This window comes from Temnothorax nylanderi, unplaced genomic scaffold (genome assembly GCF_030848795.1).
Source record: "Temnothorax nylanderi isolate EJ_2023f unplaced genomic scaffold, tnyl_v1.0 TNYL_tig0294_pilon, whole genome shotgun sequence".
Taxonomy (NCBI): Eukaryota; Metazoa; Arthropoda; class Insecta; order Hymenoptera; family Formicidae; genus Temnothorax; species Temnothorax nylanderi.
In genome coordinates, this window is record NW_027249356.1 from 63390 (window position 1) to 71937 (window position 8548).

Sequence of the window (8548 nt, forward strand, 5' to 3'; positions counted from 1 at the left end):
CCCCTCGTATATGTTCTCTCGTGCCCCCGTCCCCCGTTCGCGCGGTCTCTCTCTCCCTCGCGCGTTCTCGCTCGCGGCCCCATTCGCGCGCGTCTTCTCGTTAGCGCGCTCCCGGCCCCGTTCGTATTCTCGCTCACGATCGCATATCTTTTCTTCGCCAACGATATTTAATCGTTTAGATATTAATATTTAATTTTTAATATTACATTTAATTAAACGATAAACGAAGACAGCTTAATGACAGGGAACGGTAAATGAAAAGGAAAAATAATTAAAACTTTTTTAACCATATTATATGCATTTATTTATCATGTAGCGCATTATACACAATAGTATCTGCAGCATACACCAACAGTTCGCAATCAATAATTGAATTTTTATCATAAACTTCATGCAAGATTGTAACTGCATTACATTTATCGGTGATACAATTTTGGCGTAAAATGGCTACAAATTGTTTAAATTTTTCACTTACGCCATGAACATTTTGGCATAGTTGAAAATACACATTTTCGACGCAATGTTCTAGTTCGAACAGGAAGAGTACGGTTGACGGTTTCATGTACAAGCTGGTGTTGCACGACGTTAATTTTACAATATCTGCGTCACGTATTTTAACGAGCTCCAGATCTCGAAACGCTAGCGATGATGGCGTCGATGACTGCACGAGTCGCTGAATATCTGCACGTTTTTCGATGAATGTCACCCACGTTGCATGAGGCAGAATTATCCGATTGCCTCGATTATCACCAATAAGTATATCCACAGAGGACATAGGTCCCGCGTTGATTCCAACATCCAAAAATTTATATGCTGTCGATGTTAAGGCAAATCTCCTTCCCAAAATACGAGGCGTGTAGCGGGGTTTATCAAAACTGAAAAAATACAATTATGTTTATAAAAGTTTTTTTTGCACAAGTATATACGAAAATTAGCGGTACTTACTCATTGTGCTGTTTCTCGTACGTTTCATCCTGAATCGGAACGTAGTAGTTCGCACCGTGAGTGTTCATCGTAACTGGAGGCTGTTTGCAACGTACTCAAACCGTATCAAACTCTTGACTGCGCGCGCCAGAATCCTCGTAGACAATTTATACATATGAAAATGCGAATCTTGCAAATTGCGCCGATGTAAGGCTGCTGCTGCGAGCATGCTACTTCAATTGCACAGATCCGCACCCACCACCACACCTCTATCTCTATCTCATTCCCATAAGTGTACTTTATACCGATGACCAATCATTGTCAGGCTTGTATCGCGATTTGAGATAATCGTCAATTGTGCCACGACATGTTTTAATCAGAGAGTTAATAGACGATATGTCATGTGCGTACCAATCAGAGATATAACATCTCTGCAACATATGATGTTTAGTGCACCACTTGTTAGTGCGAGCGAGCACGTTTCGAAACCCTAGTTCTCGGCCGCGAAGATTATACACAATCGATGAACAATAACGTTTGTCTGTTCCCACGTTGTCCATATTTTTTCACACAGTGTCAACATGCCGTTTCAAACTCTCGACTGCGCGCTAGAATCCTCGCAGACCATTTATACATACAATAAACTGCAAATCTTGCAAATAGCGCCAATGTATGGCTGCTGCATGGTGACCACCACCACATATATGTTAAATGTGATATCTTTGTCAAGAACATTCGTGATGAGATTACCTCATCGGGCATCAAATATGATTTTTTTTTTCAAGAGCATACGTGTCTCGCGATGATTTCATCGAACACGTGTAAAACTGCAAATTTTGCAATTTCGCATAAGTCAATGGAGCGTTATTGTTTTCAAGAACATACGTGTCTCGCGATGATTTTATCGAACACGTGCAAAACTGCAAATTTTGCAATTTCGCATAAGTCAATGGGGTGTTATTGTTTTCAAGAACATACATGTCTCGCGATGATTTCATCGGACACGTGCAAAACTGCAAATTTTGCAAATAGCACCGATGTACGGCTGCTACATTGATACAGATCAAATCACCGAAAGTCAATGGCGCGATATCGTTTTCAAGAACATACGTGCCTTCCGGTGATTTTATTGCACACGTGTAAAACTGCAAATTTTGCATTTTTTTCGGAAGGCGCAAATGTACAGATGCTGAGATGAAATTAGATATGATAAAAAGTAAACAATGCATCATTAGTAGAATATAAAATGACGAATCTGGGGGATACGCTCAGTAGTCGAGAATTGAAAGTCGCGAGTACAACAAAGTGTGTCAGAAAGAGGATCGTGTAATAACATGGAGCAAGAGTTGTTGGAGCAATCCACCCTTTTAAATTCGAGGGAAGACTTTGCCGCGTGGGAGCAACGATGCGACGAGTTTATCAAATCGTTGGAAGAACAAAGCCGAATTAAACGGCCACGATTATCGATCGGTCTCAAACAGTCGTTGGTCGCTTGTATCGCACGACTCGAAGGTCTGAAAGACTCGGTACGTCAACGTTTCGTGCATGTGGGTGCAGGATACAGTGCGAGTGAGACAGGACTCAGATGGCGCGAGATAGATACGGCCTTTGAAAGTCGTATACTGACCGGTGTGGTAATAAATTCCAAACACATCGGCCCTCATCAATTTCTCAAAGATGCGAGAGACATTGTACTCGATCGTGTGCGGAACGTCATGCAACGACATGACAATGTAAAAATAAACACAATGTTTAATGGTGAATTTGTTGCGGGCGACAAACGCGCGAATAAAAGTATCGCTACGAGAAACTATGAACCCTTTCGTGAGTCCGATCTGTGTGAGTGGTACAAGCGACACGTCATCGAGCCTACCCTAACATCGCTGGAGGAATTCCAGGAACGTGATAGCGGATGGGCGTTGTCGCGTATACTTAATTTGACAGTTAACATAAACAAATATAATCCATTGCACGCGGGGTCCCATATAGGGTTTTACAATCGGCCCAATACTGCGCCAGTACTGGTTGTTGCAGTTCGGGTACTGGCGTAGTACTGGCAACACTACTGGCGCAGTACTGACGCAGTGTCGGATGATAACTTGGGCCCAATACTGGCAGACAGTACTGGCCCAGCCGTTGTCTACTGGTACTGCCCCAGTACAGGATTTATGATCGGCTTAGTACTGCGCCAGTACTGGTTGCCAGATTTCTGATACTGGTGCATCACTGGTAGTACCAACGGCTTAGTACTGGTCTCAGCGTCGGGTAACAACTGGTCCTAATGTCGGCAAACAATACTGGCGCAATGCAGGCAGGCAGATAGAATAACCAGAGCTCAAGAATGGCAAATAATAATGAGTGTCAGCGATGGTACATAATATCAACGTCAATACTAAACAAATCGAAATTATGTTATAACTGAAATATTTTTCAATAATTAAATATCGAAAAATATTTTATTTACAGCATAATTTCGATTTGTTTAGTATTGACGGTGATATTAAGTACCATCGCTGAGTCATTATTATTTACCATTTGTGTGTAATAAATCAGTCATATATAGTTTATAAATTACGTACAAAATTTATTAGTAAAAAAGACGTATAATATACACGGAGCAGAGTTAAGCTAGTGCTGCTGACTTCCCTGGTTTTATATCTACATTACCTAAAAGAACGCGTACAATTATACCATATTGTGTGTTTATATATACAATTATATACAATGTATTGAATGTATTTATAAGTATGCATGTTTTCTTTTTTATAAATTGGTAATTAAAGTAATTATAATAATGAGAAAAATAAATGGTACCGAAATATATTTCGGCTTTAAAGTATTCCGTTAAAATGTTCTTCAATAAATCTTTGTCATTAATAGAGCCTGTCGTCACAAGTATATCTACTTTTCTTAGAGCTTTTATAATTTTCTTCCGTATAGACAATACTCTGGAAAAAAATTAATCACTATGTATTAAGTATTTAATTAATTATAAAGTAACAAAATTAATAATAATTTTAAGTAAAGAATATTATATAGTAATATATTATATAATAATATGATAGCTTATGTATTCGAAGTTAGAATAATTTTTAAACGTCCTCACTTATTATTCACAATTCCGAAATCCAAAGAAGAGTAGCTATTATGCTTTAGTAGTGAGATTAAAGTTATTCTGTTAATGTCATAGACAAATCCTGGTTTTAAAAGTTCTCTAGGTTCTTTTAAATTATCGCCGATGGACAATACTCCCACAGACAACTGTTTAACGACTGTAACGTTCTTACAACCGCAAGCTGTCAAAAGTCCTATTTCTTCTGGGCCAATACGTATAAATTTCTTTAGAATAATATCCTTTTTTTTGTGACATATGTCGAAACCTATAGGTCTTTAAAATATATATACAGACAAATAAATTAACTGTTTTGGTAAATAGCAATAGAATTTTTATCGTATGTACGTCTTCAAATAGTATTCTGCCATAAGCATCCTTTACTCTCACCGATTCATAATTTATTTTATTCATGCCTGCCTGTGCTACGTCATTCAATATCTCCAATGCATTTTCTAAAGAAATTGTGGGAAATAATTCTTTATAGCAATTATTTGCATTATTGTTCATATTCTGTAAGTATATTTAAAATTTTGTATATGTATACATATTTATAATGTTATAAAATCATTATTTATTGTGTAGGGAGTGTTTTACTTCTGTAAGTGATGATTGCGAAGATGTAAGTGAAACAGAGGATGTCTCAAGATTTTCATTCGCATCCTTATCTTTTCCTTATGTAAATAAATTTCGTAGTCTATATTATCTTATAAATTTGTTATAAATTATCACATCTAATATAGATTTTTCTAACAGTATTTCAATTATATTTTACTTGTTCTGGAAAATCATTATTGGAAGAGCATGCAATGTCAGATAATGAAGGACGTTGAATTTCGTTCTCATGTACCAAATGCATTATATTCAGCAGCATATCTAAAATTGCTGCAAAACGTTCTCTTTTATCATAGTCTAGGCCAGACAAATTAATAAATAACGTCTTGTTGCGTATTCCACATCTAGTTGTGAGAATAAATAAATTGTAAGAGTTACAAAATTGAAGATTACATACAACATAAATAAAATCGTCACGATCGTCCTGCATGTTAAGCGAGTCTTGACTAATGATAAAGATGAACTGGCACAGGTATGTGAGATGATGGTTACCAAATTAATTACAGTTCTCGTATTCGCACAGCGTCCTTGCGCGCAATGATGACGGGTTGCATATCGATATACATATGTATACATGTCTCGTGAAATTTTCTTTGCTTTAACGTAAACAATGGCTTACATATATAGAAACATACGAATATTGAAAAATTTCCTGTTTCTCCATGTATATTATCAATATATATTTCACTACTTATCACGCGGCGACGGTCACGATCGTCCCTATTTCTAGGTTATAATATAACTGACTGACATCGCGCTCAACGCACTGACTGCACTTGTTTCTCAAATCTCCTTTCATGCGGAAAGGGTTTTCCTTCGGGTCCCGGATCGAGTAAAAACGTCGGCACCGGGGAGATCTCAGCCTCTTTTAATTTTTCCACGTTTCATAGACCACGACAATCTTTGCCTGTTCAAGCTCTTGGAGCATTATATTTCGCGAACTTCAGCCCTATATAGGTATAGGCAGCCAGTTATTTGCCAGTTATGGCCCAGCACTGACTGATAGAACCTTGGCCGGCAATTGACTGCCGTAGCATCGGCCAAGCGTTGGTCTTTGTTGTAATGCCGGATTATTCTATATTGGTAGGCAGTCAGTCATTTGTCAGTGATGGCCCAGTACTGTCTGACAGAATATTGGGCGACGTACGGTTGCCAACCATCGGCCAAGCGTTGGTCTTCATTGTAATGCCAGATTATTCTATATAGGTAGGCAGCCAGTTATTTGCCAGTGATGGCCCAGTACTGTCTGACAGAATGTTGGGCGACGTACGGCTGTCAACCATCGGCCAAGTGTTGGTCTTTGTTGTAATGCCGGATTATTCTATATAGGTAAGCAGCCAGTTATTTGCCAGTGGTGGCCCAGTACTGTCTGACAGAATGTTGGGCGACGTACGGCTGCCAACCATCGGCCAAGTGTTGGTCTTCGTTGTAATGCCGGATTATTCTATATAGGTAGGCAGCCAGTTATTTGCCAGTGATGGCCCAGCACTGGCTGATAGAACCTTGGCCGACAATTGACTGCCGTAGCATTGGCCAAGCGTTGGTTTCATTGTAACATCTGGCAACTCCTATATGGGGTGTTTTGTGGAAATACCGCGAGAAATTAAAATGAAGAGAGCAGTGATAAACGTGCGATCAATGGACAATGCATGTTTTGCATGGTCAGTGACGGCTGCTCTGCATCCAGCCGAGAGACATGTAGATCTGCAATCGTCGTATCCACATTACACGTCGGTGCTAAATCTTACAAACATTAAGTTTCCAATGACGTTGGATCAAATTAAACAGTTTGAAGATCACAACGACATCTCCATCAACGTGTACAGCATCGAGGAAAAAAACAAGGAACTTGCTATCTTGCCAATACGGGTTACTGGTCGAAAGATGGACAGGCATGTAAATCTGCTGTACGTGCATGACGACAATGTTGGACATTTTGCGTGGATCAAGAACCTATCCCGCCTCGTGAGCTCGCAATTGAGCAAGAAAAAGAACAAAAAATACTTTTGCGATCGGTGAGTATACATCCTAATAAATAATAAAAATAATTTTTACGTAAAAGATATATAAAAAATTTCATTATTTACAGATGTTTGCACTACTTCAGCTCCAGCGAGAAATTGAAAGCCCACACCGTCGACTGTCAGGAGATGAACGACTGCGCGATCAAGTTACCGAGCGATAACGACAAGTGGTTGACTTTCAAGAATCACGGCAGGAAGGAACGAGTTCCGTTTATCGTATACGCCGACCTGGAATGTACCCTGGAGAAGATGGAAGCGGATCCGGAAACGTCCAGGTACACATATCAACATCATCGCGTGTTTAGCATAGGGTACTACGTGCGTTGCTCGTATGACGACTCGTTATCAATGTATCGGTTTCGTCGCGATAAGGATTGCGTCGCGTGGTTCGCCGAGGAGCTAAGACGTTTAGTTCACGACGTAAAGACAATCTTGTCCACTAATGTACCCATGGCGGATTTCACGCGAGACGAGTGGGAAAAGTTTAACAGCGCAACGCACTGTCACGTGTGTGAAAAACCGTTCGAGCCAGACGACGTGCGAGTACGCGATCATTGTCATCTGACCGGTCAGTACACAGGTCTAGCGCACTCAAACTGTAATCTGAACTACAAAGATTCGCATTGCATTCCCATAGTTTTTCATAATTTATCGGGCTACGACGCGCATTTTATTATAACGGAAATAGCAACAGCGTACAAAGGACATGTAGACTTGCTCCCAATCACAAAAGAGAAATACATTTCGTTTACGAAAAACGTTAAAAGTACCGAAGATAAAGATAAGAAAACTTGCGTCAAATTGCGATTTATCGATTCGTACAAGTTTCTCACCGCTAGTCTCGACAAATTGGCATCTTATCTAAGCAAGGATAAACTGCGAATATTGCAACGCGAATTTTTTAAAATATCCGCAGAAAATTTTGATTTGCTGACACGAAAAGGCGTATTTCCGTATGAGTACATTGACTGCGTCGAAAAGTTGGAGGACTCGTGTTTACCACCGCGCGACTCGTTTTATAGTTCATTGACAGGTGACACCGTATCCGAGAGCGATTACGCGCACGCCGTCAACGTCTGGCAGCGGTTCTCCATTCGAACGCTCGGTGACTACAGCGATTTATATCTCAAAACCGATGTCTTGCTGTTGGCCGATATCTTTGAAAATTTTCGCGATAGCTGCGTCGCGAGTTATGGACTCGATCCGGCGTATTATTATACTCTACCAGGTTTTACGTCGGATGCTATGTTGTGTCACGACTTTTTCACTCCCGGAGCGGTCCGGGGCGTGTGCCGGATCAAAAGGGGAAAGGAGAGCGGGATGATAGGCCTCTCCGGTGATTCTCTCGCACCTCCGACACTCCGCGAAACGATTTTAATGTTGGGCGCCAGACGCGTGAATTCGCGTCCACGAAATCGCGAGAAACAAAAAACGAGACGCAAAACGAAATAAGTCGGTGTGCGAGGGAATGGCTAGCTCGACCTAATAGCAGGGCGGGGTTGATGGAGGGCAGCGCGGTACTTGGCGGGGTGACGTGTGAATTATTAACTCAGTCAGTAACAAATAAAGAGCGACGTTTATTATGTAATAGAACAAGGGCCATGATGGCGTTCACTAATAAGGAAAATGCTGGCGCGGTTGATAACGCGGGCGTCAATTTTCAAATAACAAAACGATAGTAACGCAGACGCCAGAAAACACGGAGAATGAAGAAAAGTTTGTAAACGCGCGGAAGGCGTCGTTATTCAGCAAAATAATATCAGGAGAAATTCAAACTCACAAGATCGTCAAAGTCGTATAAACTACGCCGGTAATAATAAGAGTATTAAACTGACGAATAATGTAGGACATCGGCGAAAGTTACGACCGAATA

General features: G+C 40.4%; 1 long non-coding RNA gene across 1 annotated transcript; it reads right to left on the reverse strand.

Moving 5' to 3' along the window:
- Positions 1 to 3484: 3484 nt before the first annotated feature.
- On the reverse strand, positions 3485 to 3903 carry LOC139780735 (uncharacterized). Its single transcript, XR_011720322.1, has 2 exons — positions 3739 to 3903; positions 3485 to 3591 (listed from the first exon to the last, which is right to left on the reverse strand). It is a non-coding gene; the product is annotated as an uncharacterized lncRNA (long non-coding RNA).
- Positions 3904 to 8548: the final 4645 nt, after the last annotated feature.